Genomic DNA, 19,052 nt, shown 5'->3' on the forward strand with positions numbered 1-19,052 from the left:
CGATTGTGAGGTTACTCGTGATAATTCCCCTCTCAGTAAGTAATCCCAGAAGCCCACACCTCGAGGTGAAAAAATGTTTAAATCATCTCTGAACCTCAAACTTTTCACTTTAAAAGTGTGCTCCTTTGTTCTTGACCCTCTGACTAACAGGAACAGCTGCTGTCTATCCCCCCTGTCCGTGTCGCTTATAATCTTATCCTTCTGAATCACTGACCCCTCAGCTTTCTCTGCTCCAAAGTAAACAACCCGAGCTTATCCAGCCTCTCTCCATAGCTGATATGCTCCATCCCAGGGGACATCCTGGTGAATCACCTCTGCACTCCCTCCAGTGCAATCACATCCTTCCTGGAATGTGGCTCCCAGAGCTACATACAGTATTCCATTTTGGCCGAACCAAAGCCCTGAAAGCTCTTATATTCGACGCCCTGATTAGGAAACACAACACTCAAGGTCCAATTCTTAACTAGTCCATTAACCTGTCCAGGAGAAAGTGAGGACTGCAGATGCTGGAGATCAGTGCTGAAAAAATATGTTGCTGGAAAAGCGCAGCAGGTCAGGCAGAATCAAATGAGCAGGAGAATCGCCGTTTCGAGCATAAGCCCTTCTTCAGGAATCTGCCCAAAACATCGATTCTCCTGCTCCTTTGATGCTGCCTGACCTGTTGCGCTTTTCCAGCAACACATTTTTAAGCATTAACCTGTCCAGTCACATTCAGGGATGTGTGGAGAAGCACAATCTGAGCTTCCCAGTGTGCTGCCATTCATTGAGTCCTCCACTGCCTGGTTCCTTCTCCCAATGTGCATCACCTCATATTTATCAGGGTTACATTCTATCTGTTATTGATCTGCCCATCTGACCATTTCATCTTCATCTTCCTGTAACTTAAGGCCTTCCTGCTCAATGCGAACCAACCTTTATGTCAAACGTACACTTACTTATCACACCTCCCTGCCCCTCCACCTAGCCCCCTCCACATTCACATTTGTTTTTGTTATGAATAACACAAACAATAAGGGACACGTCACTGATCCCTGTGGTACACCAGGGGACACTGGTCTCCAGTCACACAAACAGCCTTCTCTCACTACCCTCTGCCTCCTGCCACTAAGACAATTTTCGTTGTAACTTGTCAAGTTATCATTTATATTGCGAGATTTTACATTATTTTTCAGTTTCCCAGCTGGAAATTTGTCAAAGGCTTTCCTACAAAGCTAACCAATCGACCTCCTCAAACTAATTCAATCAAATTCATTACATGTCACTTCCTTCTGATAAAGTCATGATGGTTATCCCTGATCAGACCTTGCGACTCTGATTGGAGTTCAATTTTCTCCTTCCCTATTTTGTCCAGTAGTTTCCTTAACAGTGACCTAATACTCGCTCGTCTATTGTTCCCTGGTCTATCTCTCCCACCCGAACTGTGAAGTGGAATCGTGTTAGCAGTTCTCCAGTTCTCTGGCACCTCCCCTATGGTCAGATTCTAATTAAAATATTCAGTCAGAGTCTTTCCTCCATTCACCCCAACAGCAGCCTGTGATACTACTCATTCAGACATGGAGATAGGTCCAAATTTATACAGAACAAAGCCTCAAATCCTTTCTCGTATTTTACATCAATCTGTTCAAGAGTTTTCCCATCCATCTCCTTGAATTCTGTACTTGTCTTCTCTGTCTCTAAAGTAAAATAGATGTGAAGGTCTCATGTAACAATCCATCAATGTTCTCCAGCTTGACACACAGATTGCCCCTTTGGTTTCTAATGGACACTACTTGTTTGCTGATTATTCTGCTCTACTTGTCCGTGTAGAATATCGTGGGATTCTCCCAGATCTCACCTACTTGTACTTCTCCATGTCCCTGTTATTCAGTCCCCTCTATGTTTCTAAGTTTCACCGCAACAACCTCTCATATTTCAAAACTCGAGATCACAGGGTGAGTTTCCACATCAGAAAATCTTGCCGTTTTAGGGATGAATCTGCATAATACCTTTTGCAGTTCCTCTGTAGTCAATATCTTATTTCTTAGATTGTGACTCCGAACAATACAAAATACTTTCATGAACACTCGATACAACTGGTGCATGACGTCTTCTATGTTCCAATTACAATCACCTGAATGTAAAACTAATTTTTTCTTTGCTATTTTCATCTGTTCTTCCTAATACCTCTCGCTTTAACTTTTCTGATGAGCTTACTTTGTGAGTTTTTAAAAAGAAATCTCATGAATATTCAACTCTACGTTATCCATTGGTTCTTCATTGCCTATATCCACAAGAATCATCTTCAAACCATTCCAAAAAAAAATGTTTGCCACTTCTGGTTTTCCTTTCATCGGTATATTCTCACCCTCCCAAGTTATGTTATTACCTTCTACATGTGTAGTCGCATGTTCTTTGTAATCGAGTCCAGCAGACACCCGACTGCGGATGACAAGATAAGTGCTCTGTAGTTCACCCCTCTCCATCTTCATCCTTTCTTAAATGGTTGGATAATATTTGTAACCTTTGCCTTATACAGATTGGCTAAATGCCTTTCGGGAATGTGTCGGAAGATAAAGTAAAAATCCGCAATGCAATCAACATGTCTATTGCTGCTTCCTCATAAATCATTTATGAAGTACATCTGGTCTGTCAGATTTATAAATATTCAATCCAGCTTCCTTTTCAAAGATGACCTCAACATTGATAAGAATAATCTTAGACTTTACTTACACAAGTCCCATGGTCACTTGGTATTTCTGGAAGAATTTCTGGACATTCTCCCAATGATGATAGATGCAAATAAACTGTTTCTTTTCCCTGAGATTTCTCTGTTCTGTGCAATAAACTATCCTGAACGCACACCAACTGTTCCACATTTGACCTTGTTTTTATTTTTTTTTCATACCTTGATAAATGCTTTTTAGCAGTTTTTATGTTTTTCTTTCGTTTGCATGTTTTTTCTCTTTTCGATTTTCTTCTCAGTTTCTTGGTCATCCTTTGGTGGGTCCTACATTTCTCTGAATCCAGTGGATTACTACAACTTGGCATTTTTCTAAGCTGCTTCCTTTCATCAAATAGGTAAGTGAAGGTGGGGTTGAAAGTGATACACGGAGAGGGGGGTGGACCAGATTGATAGGAAGGAAGGTGGACGCATAGGAATGGACAAAAGGGCGGTGCTGACTTGGAGGGTTGGAGTGGGATAGGGTGGGATTAGGGGAAAAGGGGACATCCACTATGATCCCCTGTGTTTGGAGGGTCCCAAGGCAGAAGAGGAGGCTTTCTTCCTGCAGGCTTCTGGTGGCTCGGGTTTGGCGATGGAGCAGGTGCAGGACCCACATGTCCTTGGCAGAGTGGGAAGGGGAGTTAAAGTGCTCAACCACAAGGCGATGGAATTGTTCAATGACGCTGTCCCAGAGATGTTCTCTGAAATGTTCCACAAGTTGACCTTCTGCCTCGCCAATGTAGAGAAGAACACATTGGATTCAATGGATGCAGTAGATGAGGCGGTCTGTCTCCCTTCATCACCTATCACTTTCCACCCTACCTTCATCTACCTACCACAATCCCTGCTAACCTCTCCCCTACCTCACCCCCTTCTCATTTATCCCTCAGCCCCCTTGGCCCATAAGCTTCATTCCTGATGAAGGGCTTATGCCCGAAACATCGATTTATCTGCTCTTAGTATGCTGCCTGACTGTGCTTTTCCATCACCACACTCTTTGCCTCTGATCTCCAGCATCTGTAGTCCCCACTTCCACCTCACACCTTGATGGCTTGCATGATTCAAATTTATAACAGTTACTTCAAATAAAACAAAAACTGTCGTGTACTCACACAGCATAAAAGAAAACCAGTACATTGTGATCACTGTTCCCAAAATGTCCTTTCCAGCAAATTTTTCAATTAGCTCTTCTGATCACTCAACATCAATTCCTAAATCACCTGATATCGAGCTCAGTGCTGAACATAATGCTCATGTAAACCATCTCACACGTGGTCTTGAAATCCATTTTTCCCAGCATTAGCATTCAGTTGGGTTAACACAGTTTAGATATAACTTAAACAGTACATTATCACTGCAGTACCCACAAATGTGTATATCTCATTTCCTGTTTTATAGCATGTCCAACATTTGTATTGCAGCTTTCACTTTGATATATAACTCCCATCAATGTTTGCTCCTCCTTGCTGTTTTTTTTAATCTCCACCTTACTAGATTCTGTGGAATCTGAGCGATGTGGGCTCTGGGGAGATTGATGGTAGAGATCATCTCGCCACATCATTTATGATCTTCTCAACTTTAATTACTCCAGATCTCCCGTTATGCTGATGGAGTAGAGAAGGACAATGATCTTCCAACAATGCTCTGTATCCCCCCAGAGAGCTGAGACTGCTCTAACCTGGGTGGGAACCTTACAACCGGCCGGTAAAGTGTTGCTGCTGCTGTACAGGCTCATGGTGAGATCACATCCAGAGTAGTCTGTACAGATTTAATCTCTTCAATGAAGAAAGGATGTTGTTATATTGGAAGCAGCTCAGAGATGGTTCCCTCAACTGGTTCCTGCAATGAAGGTGCTGGCTTATAACGAAAGAATGATCAGGTTGGCCCAGTAGTCATTGGAGTTTACAAAAATTAAAGATGAACTTATTTGAACATAAATGGCAGAAGGAGTGAACAAGTGAAGTGAATTACACAGATAGTGGAAGAATCCGTTCCGTTCTCCAGCCTGTTACACAGGAACAACAGGAGGATATTCAGGCCTTCGACCCTGTTACACCAAAACAGGACGAGGCTATTCAGCCCCTGGAGCCTGATATACATTTAGAGAAGGAGGCCAATCAGCCCCTCGAGCCTATAACAGTAGGCCATGCTGCACCAGTATCCTGTTAAACAGCAACAGGATCAGTCCATTCAGCCTCCTCAAGTCTGTAACATAGGAACTGGAAGAGGTCACACAGTGACTGGAGATTGTTACACTGGGATAACAGGAGGCCATTCAGACCCACCGAGCCTATTGCAAGGGAATTGGATAAGGATTAAAAACTATCTGACACTTCTGTCATGAGAAAGGAAGAGGCAATTTAGACAAGTGTCTGTTGTGTGGGAACAAGAGAAGACCAATCAATCCCTCGGTCCCATCTCCGGAATACATGAGGAGAACGTTCAGTATTTCCACCTGTTATGAGAAGTATGAGAAGACCCATCAGCCCCTCAAAATGTTACACAGCAACAGTAAGATTCCATAATCTCCCAATCCTCTAAAGCATCAACAGGAGGATGTCATTCTGGCCTTGGAGATGGCAACATGGGAACACCAGAAAGACGTCAGCCCATCGAGTGTGTACACCAGCAGGATGATGAGTCCATTCAGCCACACGTGGCTCTTACACAGCATTTGGACCAAATCTCTTAAAAACGTGTGCCTTTTAAACAGGAATTCAAAGAAAACGTAAAGCTTTTCGAAAGGGAAGAACTTGTAATAATGGTATACATTAAGGACGAAAGTGTAACAATAAACTATTGTAATTTAAGGCAAATTGTTAGAGTCCATTGTTCAGGACATTTGCAAAGTTAAACCACAATCCATCAGAGTCAACATGGTTTTACGAAGGCTAAACCGTGTCTGAATTGTTTGCTTGAGTTATTTGAAGATGTCACAAACAAGGTGGGTCGTGGGAATCCTGGAGATGGAACATATCTGGCCTTCCTGAAGGCATCAGATATGTCGCTTCTCCAAAGAGTAATGGTAAGATCAGACAACATGGGTTTAGGAGTAATTTATTAGCTTGGTTGGAGGATTGGTGAACCAACAAAATGGAGTCAGATGGAATAAATATATAATTTTCTTTTGGCAAATGCAATTTGTGGGGTGACATTGATTTCAGGACTCATGCCTCAACCATTTGCGATCGATGGAATGACTGTACTCTGTTGATGGGATCGAAAATACGATGCCACATTTTCAGGTGACACTAACATCGGTGGGAAATTACTTCGGAATGATGGTGCAAGAGATTTTAAATCTATATGGATAGGTTGGGTGAATGGGCCAACATTTAGCAAGGTAAATTAAAGTGAAGAAATATGGGGCTTTTAGGGTGTATGTTTGCTCGCTGTTCTGTGGGTTTGATATCCAGACATTTCGTTACCTGGCGAGGTAACATCATCAGTGGCGACCTCCAGGTGAAGCGAAGCTGTTGTCTCCTGCTTTCTATTTATATCTTTCTCCTGGATGGGGTTCCTGGGGTTTGTGGTGATGTCATTTCCTGTTCGTTTTCTGAGAGATTGATAGATGGCATCTAAGTCTATATGTTTGTTTCTGGCGTTGTGTTTGGAGTGCCACCACAAAGAAAAGCCACCATTTCGACTGGGACAACACATCTATCCTGGGACAGGCTAAGCAAAGACATGCCAGAGAATTCCAAGAGGCCTGGCACTCCAACCACAACGACATAAACAAACACATAGATCTAGATGCCCTCTATCAACTCCTCAGAAAACGAACCGGAAATGACATCACCACAAACCCCAGGAACCCCATCCAGGAGAAAGATATAAATAGAAAGCAGGAGACAACAGCTTTGCTTCACTTGGAGGTCGCCACCATTGATGTTATCTAGCCAGGTAATGAAACGTCTGGATATCAAACCTACAGCTCAGCGAGCAAACCAACATCCTAAATCTCAACCTGAGCTACAAACCTTCACAAACCTTGCAAAAACCATGGGCGCAACACGCTACAACTTGCCCGTAGATGGGAAAGGAATGCCATCCGAGAGAGTTCCACTCGCGAACAACTGTACTTCCTGCATGAATGTTTAAGAAAACAACTACTGCCAAAATGTCTGCAATATAAACTCCGATAAAAACACCTCAAGCCAGAAGTTTAACAGAACAAAACGGCCACAGAATGCTCCGAGAATTAATCAATGACGCCCACCACAGACTCTGAAAATACAAACGGGAAATTGCGCGCCAAAAGCCGTTATTCAAACAAGCAACAAACCAAGTATGGTCAGACGTGATAGAACAAGCCATCAACACCAAACACCGACAAAGACAGATAAAGAAAAATCGGGACGTGAAGAAAAAACTGGACAAACTCACAAAAAAAACACAAAACCGCTAACACAGGGGCATGGATAAAGAACTTATCAGACCGGACCCTATCAGACACAGAAAAAGCGCTACTAGTCAAAGGATTAAATTTCAATTACCGAGACGCTGACAAGAAGGAATTACTAGCGGCATTATAACCCACATTGAAGGGCAACAATCTCATGGAAGAAACACAACAAACGATCAGGCAGACAGTTGCACCTATTCTCAGCCGAAAGAGGGAAGGAAACAAACTGACCACACAAGAAAAGAAAGCCCTAGAAAACCTCAAAAAAGACAAAGACATCATTATATTACCTGAAGACAAAGGTCGCTCACAGTCATCCTGAACAGAAGGGACGACAGAGAAAAATCTAATGCACTACTCGCAGGCACCAACACCTACCAACAGGTGGCGCTTGACCTGACCACACAACTAGGAAACAAAATTACTTATCTCCTAAGAAAATTACACAATTCCGGACAATTAACCAAGACAGAATTCCAGAAAATGAAACCCGATGGGACCAATACCCCACAATTCTTCGGACTACCAAGAATCCATAAACCAGGAGCCCCCCTCAGACCCATAGTCGCACTACCCAGAACACCAATTTACAGACTAGCCAAAGAACTACACGCAAGACTAAAATACCTAGTAGAAGAGTCACAACACTCCATCCACTCCACCCAGGAAGTCCTAAAAATCATCAAAATCGCCAACATAAAGGAAGACGAAGCAATGATCTCATTCGACATAACAGCACTGTTCACCTCCTTTAACATCGACCTGGCAACGGAAACACTTACCACACTTTTAGAAGAGACCATCCCACACACACCAACCACCATCAATCACATTACCAACGAAAACATCATGAAGCTAATGGACCTGTGCCTCACCACCCACTTCACCTTCAAAAACATAGTCTACAAGCAAACCAACGACACACCCATGGGATCTCCACTTTATCAGGATTCATAGTCGAAGCGGTAATGCAAGGACTAGAAACAGCCCTACCAATCATCAAACCAAATATCTGGGTTCGCTATGTAGATGACACTTTTGGCATCACAAAATGAAACAAGATAGAAGAGACATTTAACATCATCAACAACACTCTCACAGGCATAAAGTTCACCAAGGAGGAAGAAACCGACAACAAACTCGCATTCCTGGACGTCACAGTCGAAAGAAAGGACAATGGAAAACTACAAACCTGCATATAGAGAAAACTGACAAACGCTGACCAAATACTTAACTACACCAGCAATCATCCCGACACACACAAACGAAGCTGTATCAGGACACTATTCCAACGAACCACCACACACTGTAGCTCAGACGAGATACGCAAAACAGCGGAGAACCATCTATACGACATATTCAAGATGAACGGATTCTCAACAAATACAGTGCGCAGATTCCTCAAGGACAAACCACGACAATCAGACCAAACACAGCCAGAAACCCTAACCACCTTACCATACATCAAAGAAGTTTCAGAAATGACAGCCAGACTACTGAGACTCCTCGGAATCCTCGTAGCACACAAACCCACCAACACTCTAAAACAAAAACTAACAAACTTAAAAGACACAGTACAACCCATGGGCAAAACCAATCACATCTACAAAATTCCATACAAGGACTGCCACAAACACTACGTAGGACAAACAGGAAGAAAGTTAACCACCAGGATACACGAACAGCAGCTAGCCACAAAAAGACACGACCTTCTCTCACTCATAGCCCTACACACGGATGAAAAAATCCACCATTTTGACTGGGACAAAACATCTATCCTGGGACAGGCTAAGCAAAGGCATGCCAGAGAATTCCTAGAGGCCTGGCACTCCAACCACAACGCCATAAACAACACATAAATCTAGATGCCATCAATCAACTCCTCAGAAAACGAACCGGAAATGACATCACCACAAACCCCAGAAACCACATCCAGGAGAAAGATATAAATAGAAAGCAGGAGACAACAGTTTCGCTTCATTTGGAGGTCGCCACTGATGATGTTGCCTAGCCAGGTAAGGAAACGTCTGGATATCAAAACTACAGCTCAAGGAGCAAACATACACCCCAAATCTCAACTTGAGCTACAAATCTTCACAAACTTCGAGAAAAAAAAATGGTGCTATTCAAGTTGGCCAGTATTAATGGAGAGACAAATTATTATCTAAATGGCGAGAAAGTTCAAAGTGCTTAGATGCAGAGGGATCTGGATGTCTGCTTGCATACCACAGAAAACCTGCATACAGGTACTGCAAGTAATGAGAAATGCAAGCATAATTTCAGTGTTTACTTATAAAAGGATAGAGTAGGGAGTGTTGGTGTAGCTATGCAAGGCATTTGTGAGGCTGCAACTGGAGTACAGTTTGGGTGTCCTGCAGAATGAGGTATTTCCATTGGAGGCAGTTCAGAAGAGCTTCATTAGATTGATTCCATATTTGAAGTGCTTGTCTTATGAAGGGAAATTGAGCAGTTTAGGCTTATACGCTCGAGTTTATAAGAATGAAAGGAAATGTCATTGAGTTCTTTAAAATTCGAAAAGTGATTAAAAGTGTAGATGTGGGTGGATTTTTTTTCATGTGGCGCAATCTACAACAAGAGACTAGAGTGTTAGGATGGAGAGATGGCACGAAAAGGGAACAGAGGCCGAGTTGACATCAGCCTCATCGAGCGGTTGGATTCCTCACAGATGCTCATTGCTCTTATTCAACTCTTCAACTGTGTTGTATAGGAATGAGGGAGGATTGGGTATCATACAGGAAGCAGGCACTCAGGATAAATCAGTTAAAGAGAACGTAACCAGTCGCGCCACACAGTGACCAGCGCTGGGTTTTCAACTATTTACAGTCTATATTAATGATCAGGAAGATGGAACAGATATACAGATGCTGCGTTTGGTGATGTCGCTGTGATAAGCAAGAGATTAAATTATGAAGAGAGGGTGGAGAGTCTGCAAATAGATTCAGAGAGGTAAAGACAATAGATAATAGTTTGTCAGGTGGAATCTAACATGATATAAACTGTCATTTCATTTACAGAAATAATGGAAGGCAATATGTTACTGAAATGGAGAGGGATTACAGGACTTAGTAAAACTGTGTACTGGGAGGTTCACTCTGACCCGTTCAGAAATGGCAGGGTTGGCTCCATCCCTGTTTGTCAGCTCCCAGACACTCCAAGTGACCCCATTGCTCTGCGTGCACATGGAATACTTTGATGTGGTTGATTGATGGTGGGGATGGTGTTTTGAAACCTGCATCAAGAGGATATCCTTTATCCAAGATATATTCATTTCTTCCCACGTGGAGACCCGATGACGATGAAAATGGCTGACTGCTTCTGAATGAAGAGGCCATGACTGCTACCAGGACAGTTAGTATTCACCAACATGATATACTGTGCATGCGTTACATTAATAGAGAGAGAAATCCTCTCCCCATTGACATGGGTACTTTGCAGATGCGCTTTACACCATCAGAAATCCCACTACATTGGATATACCCGGAAGCTCCCTGCTGTGGGAGAAACAATGTATTTACCTCATCCACCATATATATCCTCCATCACCAAATGGTGACATTGATGTTGAGATATTGTGAAATGATGGATGTGTCACCTTTTCCAGCCTGGAATGTTCTGGTCATAGAAGCTGTGTGAGAAACAGTGACCATAACAGCCACTGCCAGCACCATCCTCCCCCTGGAGTGAAACTGCAGGTCGTGTTGAAGGAGGTGGAGGTGATGCATTCTATGACCAGCTCCTTGTTCAGTCAATGTCCCCTCACACTCTGCTCCTGGGTTAAGTGAAGCTTGGGAAGCTGTACCTGGAAAAACCAATGTGGATACAGCAGATCCCTTTCCCCACACACACTCACGACGTGGTTTCAGAGTTCCCCTCTCTGCAGCCTCTGTTCCATTTGTTGTTCATGTAACAGACGCAGATGCTGCATCCAGACTTGGGTCACCAAATCCTCAGGTCTCCTTGCATGTCTGAGGCAGCTCACAGCACATCCTTCAGCAAACCATCCCCAGTCCCTGCACTTAATTTTCAATTACAGGATTCACCACAAATCCCTTGGCTACAAGTGTTGTAGACCAGTCCACATCTCCCCAAAATATTTTAAGAAGGCCGCTTAGACCCAAACCTTTCCTTATTTTGAATATAGATGGGAGGTGTGCGTTCCAGATATGTTGTGACTGGTCAAACCACTCAACATTAAGCAAAATATAATCTATTCAAATACTTTAGTTAAAATAAAATCAAAGAAAAGAATATTTTGGGAGAGCTTATATGTTGGAACACTTACACAAACAATAGATACCGTACCTTCTTGGTTTACACTGCTTTGCTTTGTATATTCAAATGCAGATCCTTACAGCAGTTTGCCAATCCGGGAGGTCATAACATCAACAGAGATCTCAGACGGAAAAGCAGCTGGGGATCATTTATTGAAACTTCCAACCATTCTGGTATCTCCAACAGCTTCTGAATGCTGCAGCTAAAAACAAAACGAAAAACCCTGGTCTGGGAGAGCTGGCCACTGCCCTTCCATTGTTACCACCGTTTTAATAAAACCTAAAATCTCAATTATTTACTTAAACTGTTTTCAGACAGCAGTTCTGCATCTCTGCCTTTATAACCTCTCTTCAAAAAAAAACACAAGGGAAAATAAACGTTTTACAATGATAGTATCTTCACAACTCATTCTTTAATAAAATAATCCATCAATATACAAATGTGGATTCATTTTAGACCTCCTAATCTTCATCTATTAGTCGACGGAAATGCATATGTATTACATTGACTCTGAGCATACAAATGTTCACAACTATTCCGATTTCAGTCATTTTACTCCTGCCACAGAATGCCTTTGTCTTTCTCCATCCAAGTCTCCACAAGGTGTCAAAATTTAGGTTTTCTCGCCCTGTCACGTGTGTAGTTTCAAATTGAATGGTAGCAACAATAAGCTCAATCGAAACAGGAGCCAACTCAGCCTCTCGAACCTGTTCCAGAGGGGCAGGAAGTGTTCATGTAACTTTCAAATCTGTTACACATAAATATTAGTTTCAAACTAGTTGTGGAATAGGAACGCCCTGATGTAAACATTAAAGTTCCTACTTTGAATAAGGTCAATTTTGAAAGTGTTAGGTGAGCCCTGTGAAAGGTTGATTAGCATACCCTAATTGCAGGTAAAGGGATGGTTGGAAAATGCAAGGCGATTACAACTTGGTGTCAGAGAGTCCAGAGCCATCGTGTTCCTATTAGTGAGATGGGCAAGGCTGGTGGGTGCAGGGAGTGCAGGATGGCTAGATATATTGATGCTCTGGTCAAGATAAGGAAGGAGGCATATGCCAGGTAAACAGAGCTGAGATCAAGTGAGTCCCGAGAGGGGTATCAGGGAAGTAAGTGTATAGTCAATGGGGAACTCCAGCCAGAAAAATATGGACATGAGATGGCTTTAGAAATAGGGTTAACGAGGCATTGATGCAACTGTACACTTCCTTTAATGGCAAAATAATAACTAGGGAGAGAATAGGGCACCTTACAGGTCAGTAAAGCTACCTATGTGCGTAACCATAGGAGATGGAAGGGTTACTAAACAAGTATTTCTCCTCAGTATTTAATGTAGAGGAGCTTACAACAGTGAGAGAAGGAAGAAATATATAGTGATATCTTGAATAGTATCTGTATTACAAGGAGATATCGGACATTTTAAAACATACAAAGGTGAACAAATCCCTGTGACCTGATCAGTTGTATCCCAGAAGTTTGTGGGAAGCTCGGAAAGAGATTGCTCAAGTCTTTTGCTGATATATCTGTATTGTTGATTTACACTGGTGAGGCGTCAAAAGACTGGAGGGCTGCTAACATAGTGTCATTATTTAAGAAAGTAAGGAACATACAGCTAACTATAGATTGGTGAGCCTGACGTCAATGGTGACTAAATTGTTGGCGGTGGGGGCTGGGAGGGGGTGGGTTGATTGAAAGGATGTATATGCATTTGGAAAGACAAGGACTGAAGAGATCTTCGTACATTGGAGATCACGTCTCACTGACTGGGTGGAAGTTTTTGAGGAAGTGAAGAAGATGATTGATGACGTCAGGACAGTAGATGTTATCTTTATGCAATTCAGTAAGAAAACCAAAATGTTCTACATGGTAGACTAGTTATCAAGGTTAGACTGCCGGGAATCCTGGAGAGCTCGTCATTTAGGCCCAATTTTTTCTTGAATATTGGAGATAGGGCGTGACAGCGGACATTTGTTCATTGAACTTTGAGACCTGTGACTAGTGGCGTGCCACAAAGATCAATAGTGAGTCTTTTGTTACTTATGCAAATCATTTGTACTTGAGTAAGTGAAGTATGGTCAGTAAGTTTGTAGATAATTCCAATTTTGGTGGTAACGTCGACAGTGAAGAATAATGTCTCAGAATATAATGAGATGTTGATTAGGTGAGCTGAGGAGTGACAGATGGAGTTTATTTTAGATAAATGTGAGGTGTTGCATTTTGGAAAGAAATATCAGAGTAAGAAATATAGGTAGGGTCCTGTTGAAAGTCGCCAGTCAAGGATAACTCCACAGAAATTATGGAATCCCTACATTGAGGAAACAGGCTATTCGACCCTTCGAGGCCACACCGACCCTCTCAACAGTATCCCGCTGGACAAACCCCGACCCTATCCCGCTGAGCCTGCATTTCCCATGGCTAATCCACCTCGCCCACACATCCCAGGGTACCATGCACAATTTAGGATGGTCAATCTACCCTTACCTGGATACCTTTATACTGTCAGAGGAAAACATAGTACCCGGAGGAAACTCACACAGACACGGAGAGAATGTACAAACACCACACAGTCAGTCATTCACGGATGGAATTAAACCCAGATCGCTGTACTGTGAGGCACCTTGTGGTGCAGGTTCTCAGTTCCTTGAAAGTGCCGTCACAGGTAGACAACATAGTGAAGAAGCCACTTGTTGATCTTCCCTTTATTGGTGTGTGCTTTGACTCTAAGCATTCGCATGACGTGTTGGATCTGTACAGGATATTTGGCCACTTTTGTAATATTGCCTTTAATTCTGGGCTCCCTGCTGTCGGAAAGATGTTGTCAAACTTGAAAGGATGCAAAAGAGATTTGAAAGAATGTTACAGGTGTTGGAGGGTGAGAATTATAGGGAGTGTGTGAATAGGTTGGGAATATTTTCAAATGTTATTGCTGAGTTGGGACCTTAAAGAGGTTTATAAAATCATGAGGGGCATAGATAAGGTAAGCAGTCAATGTCTTTTCCCTGGATAGACGAGTCCAAATATAGAAGAAAAAGGTTTAAGATGAGAGGGGAACGATTTAAAAAAGGGACATGAGGGACAACATTTTCACATAGAGACTGCTGTATGTGTGGTTTGAACAGCCAAAAGAGGTGGTAGAGGCAGGTACAGTTACACCATTTAAAAGGCATTTGGATGGATACACGCATGGGAATTGTTTAGAGGGAGATGGGCCAACTGCTGGCAAGGGGGACGAGATTAATTTAGGATAGTTGGTCGGTATGGATAATCAGACCGAAGGATCTTTTTCTGTGCTGTCCATCTCTGAGAGTCTATTGACAATTAAGTGTTTAACATTGGAACAGAAGGTGATTATTCAGCTTCTGAATTCTGTCAGTCAGCTTGTTTGCTCAATTACTGACAGCCAAATACGAAAATACATCATTCAGATTTTGATGGTGTTTTACAGAAACAGGCTTTTAGTCAAGAAAAGCTGTAAAGAATGTGAAGAGGCCATTCCACAGAAGCAGCAGTTAAGCACAGAGCTATTGGAGCCTGTTACTCTGGAGCAGGAGGAGGACATCTACTTTCACAAAACTTTGCTTAGGAGGAAGTCGCCCAGCTGCTGAAACCTGGTACACGGAGACAGGAGGCAGTCACTCAACTGTTCGAGACTGGGACAAAGGAACAGGAAGCAGTCACTCACTGTTCGAGACTGGGACACAGGAACAGGAGGCAGTCACTCAACTGTTCGAGACTTTGACACAGGAACAGGAGGCAGTCATTCAACTGTTCGAGACTGGGACACAGGAATAGGAGGCAGTCACTCAACTCTTCGAGACTGTGACAAAGGAGCAGGAGGCAGTCACTCAACCGTTCGAGACTGGGACACAGGAACAGTCATTTACACAGATCCCCATTAGACCATTGTTTACAATAGGGTTGCTCAACCTCACTAACCTCCACATCCAGCCTACCGTCTACCTTCATCACCGCCTTCTCTGTCAACTTCCCTCTCTAATTGCTAACTTTTTAAGTTGAAACTCTCTGCTTTTCTTCTGTCCTTTTCTCTCGTTCTTCTTCATTTCCCTTTCTTTTATTTCTACTTTTCATCATAATTCAAACTGTTTCAATTCCTTCTCATTTTCAAGGTGCCTCATTTGAAATTGAATTCTAGCCATTTCCAAAGAGTCTGATGGCGTTTCCACCAAATGCAATTGCCGAGCTATCGCTGTAACTATCTCACATTTCCTCACAGACAAACACAACCCCAACTCCAGCTTGTCTGTCAATTCCTACAGTTTTGCCTTCATTACCTTTTGTAAAACCCCCAACTTCACTTTTCCACACCCAGAGAACTCTTGGTGACTGAATCTTTATACAAAAAAAACCAACCGAATTCAACATCGGGAAAAAAGACACGAGCAACTACCATACGCGACCTTTGAACCCAATAGTCACCTGGTGCATTCTCTCCAGTGTCGGCATGAGCTTATTCTGGATGCTTTGGTATCCTCCCACAATCCAAAGATGTGCATGTCAGGTGTATTGGCCATGATAAATTGTTCATAGTTTTCAGGGATGTGTGGGTTAGGTGCCTTAGTCGGGGTAGATGTGTAACAATAGGGTAAAGGAATGGGTCTGGGTAGGTTACTCCTCGTAGGGTCGGTGTGGACATGTAGGGTCGAATGGCCTGTTTGCATACTGTATGGATTGTAATTGTAAACCCAATTTGGTATTATCGACTTAGAACCAGACAAGAGACCCCAGTTTGCTATAGACCAACCAGACCGCCTCAAACTATTTTAAGAAGGTAGCTTGGATGCCAATCTTTCCTTATTTTAATGGTAGATGTGAAGTGGGAGTTCCAGATGTGATGCTACCAGTCAAACCACTCACCATTAAGTAAAACGCAATATATTTAAACACTCTAATGAAAATCCAGACAAAATGAGGAGGAATTTAGAATAACTTAACTATTGGAAATCTTAACCGAATAATGGATGCAGTACCTTCTACAAATGAACTTTTCCAATAAACTAACATCACCTAAACACACCCCTTGTTAAAAAGGAACCTTCAGACATGTGTTCTTGCATACGGTTCTCCAATCCAGGAGGAAACAGCATCAAGTGAGGTTCCAGAGAGAATAGCAGCTCGGGATAATTTACTAAAACTTCCAACCTTCTGGGACCCCAAGCACCTGGTGATTGTTATAGCTACAATAAAAAGAAACCTAGAAAGCCTGGTCTGTGCCAGCTGGCCAGTGTTACTACAATTTATTTTTAAAAACCCTAAAAGCCCCGTAATTTATTTACTTGAGCCGTTTTCAGTAGCCAGTTTGGCCTTTAAGATCTCTTACTAAAATAAAAAGGATAAAATAACCTTTTATTAAAAAAAAGTGACATCATTATCAGGCAATTTAGATACCTGGTCCTTTACTCAGTGGGCTTCCTCGTGTTACTGATCGCAAGATCACCTGAGAGGGACAGCCATAGGTACTGACCAAGTTACAAGGATGTTTCTCATAACTTCTGAAACACGCCTATCCATGGACCATCATATGGGACATACCAGGAAGTGAACAACCGATTATCACACCCCATTTCATTATTTCTGAGCTACACAATGCCAGCCCTCGATACACTAGGGAGCCAAAACCCAAGGCCAGGGAAAGATACAAAGGGACAGAGAGATTCACATTAAAGACTGAAATAGACAGTTAATTAACTGAAAAGATGTTGTGGAAATATGGGGAAAAAGTCAGGGCAGTGGGACTAACTGGAGAAGTGAGATCTTCGTGAGTAAAATTACAAGAATGAGAACATTCAATAAAGGCATTGCCAGATAAGCTGAAATGGTTTGTTACATCAAATTCTGAATCTGCTTCAAAGAACACCACAAACAACATTAACTGGGACAAGATGACAGCCCCGTATGGAGGGCTGTGCAGATCATGCTCGCGTGTTGCTCAGTAAACTGCACTATCTGCCCAGTATGAGAGTATTGCAAACTTTACTATCATATGCTAACTATATTCACATCAGGTTACTGCCTACAGTGGGAAGGTTGGCTCTCTCTGCTTGTGTGTGTGTGTTCATCAGAGAGAGAGAGAGAGAGAGAGAGAGAGAGAGAGAGAGCATGTGTTCCCGTGATTGACGTGGTTAAATGAGAAATTCATTGTCTGAGAAAGAATGCACATGAAGAAAACAATTTTAAATACGAACAACTGGCAGGCTTTTTGTTAATCAACAGAGAGAACGAGAGAAGTTTCATGGACAGATAAGGTAAAGTGTTTGAGAATATTAAAATAAAGGCATTGCCAGACATAACAGCAATATACGTCAGCGTACATGAATGACAGATGGATGGGAGTTTGGTGTGAGTTTGAATCAGATTTGTTTGGGCAGGTTTGAAGCCGGGAGCATCAGCAGCAGATTCTTGCCTTCATTAAGACTGTATTTCATATCTCAAGATTCAAACAGCAGATGGAATAAGCCAGTGAGACATATTCTGGAGTGGTGAGTATTTCAAGTTAGAAATGGTCAATGAATGGTGTCAAGAATCAGCTCAGTTTCAAAGGGATCTCCCACATTTGTGACGTGTCTGCTTCTGCTGCAGATATTGTCCAGGGATGGGATGGAAACAGTAGAGGAAGTGGAGTTTGTAACCAGAACAGTAGACAATGACCTCCATGCTCTTAACAGCAAAGGCAATGATATAATGAATTGTGGTTGTCCCCCGAAACAGAATAGGTCAACATAGAGACCCGGAGTAACACTGCCAGAGCAGAGAGCGAGACAGTAATTGAACACCTTCATTGATGTCAGTTAGTAGTGGTCTGTAAAGTGAATATCTGGATTGAGAGATTCCACAGGAACAATAATTTTGGCAAAAGTGTAGACTATATGAAATAACAGTAATACAGTCATAACTGGTTTATAGAAAACAAAATCTGGACAGTGACACTCACCAGGAACACCAACGATAGCTAGGAAGGGATAATAGAAGTATTGAAAAATGAGAAGAGCGTAATAGATCTGCGATGATAATGACAACCAATCAAATGCAGAAGGATACCAAACATAATATGATAAGCTCCTGTCTATTGTTGAAATATTCTTGTCTAATGTTCTCAGATTATGATCCATTGTTGGAATATTCCAGTCTAATGTTCTCAGATTATGATCCATTGTTGGAATATTCCAGTCTAATGTTCTCAGATTATGATCCATTGTTGGAATATTCCCGTCTAATGTTCTCTCCTAAGAGTCTGATCTCTCCTCCCCCTCTCTCTGGATCTGCTGATCCCCGGCCGTGCTGTCGGTGATGCTCCCGCTCATGTTATGGGTTGACACATTGTATGGTGGCCATTTATCATTAAAAGATGGAAATTTTCCACTGGGATAATTAGAATCGATGGAGGTTGGCATTAATCACAGTCACTGAACAAACAGACTCAGTTAATCAGTTCCATATATCACTTTTCATTTTCTGATTTTGGATGGAATAGTTGAGGGTTGCTGAGGGATGGACCATAAATCTTTCAAACTTTTTAATCTTTTTTCCTTGTATATGAGAATATTAACAGAACACTGCAGCAGTCTATATATGTCCCACTCTGTTTATGAAAAGAGGCAGTTCTAAAAAAAAAACAGATCGGCTGCATAAAAAGAAGTC

The 19,052-nt window shown here is 42.2% G+C and overlaps 1 long non-coding RNA gene across 2 annotated transcripts in view; it reads left to right on the plus strand.

The window, feature by feature from the left end:
- The window catches only part of LOC132814289 (uncharacterized), a 105,418-nt gene extending 90,398 nt beyond the window's left edge, over window positions 1–15,020 (plus strand). Inside the window, exon 3 of one of the 2 annotated variants that reach the window (XR_009644348.1) lies at window positions 14,842–15,020. This is a non-coding gene — a long non-coding RNA (uncharacterized LOC132814289). Of the gene's footprint in view, window positions 1–11,471; window positions 11,558–14,841 lie in introns of those variants that run through there. The other variant, XR_009644349.1, reaches the window with a different exon arrangement.
- Window positions 15,021–19,052: the final 4,032 nt, after the last annotated feature.

This window comes from Hemiscyllium ocellatum, unplaced genomic scaffold (genome assembly GCF_020745735.1).
Source record: "Hemiscyllium ocellatum isolate sHemOce1 unplaced genomic scaffold, sHemOce1.pat.X.cur. scaffold_793_pat_ctg1, whole genome shotgun sequence".
NCBI lineage: Eukaryota > Metazoa > Chordata > Chondrichthyes > Orectolobiformes > Hemiscylliidae > Hemiscyllium > Hemiscyllium ocellatum.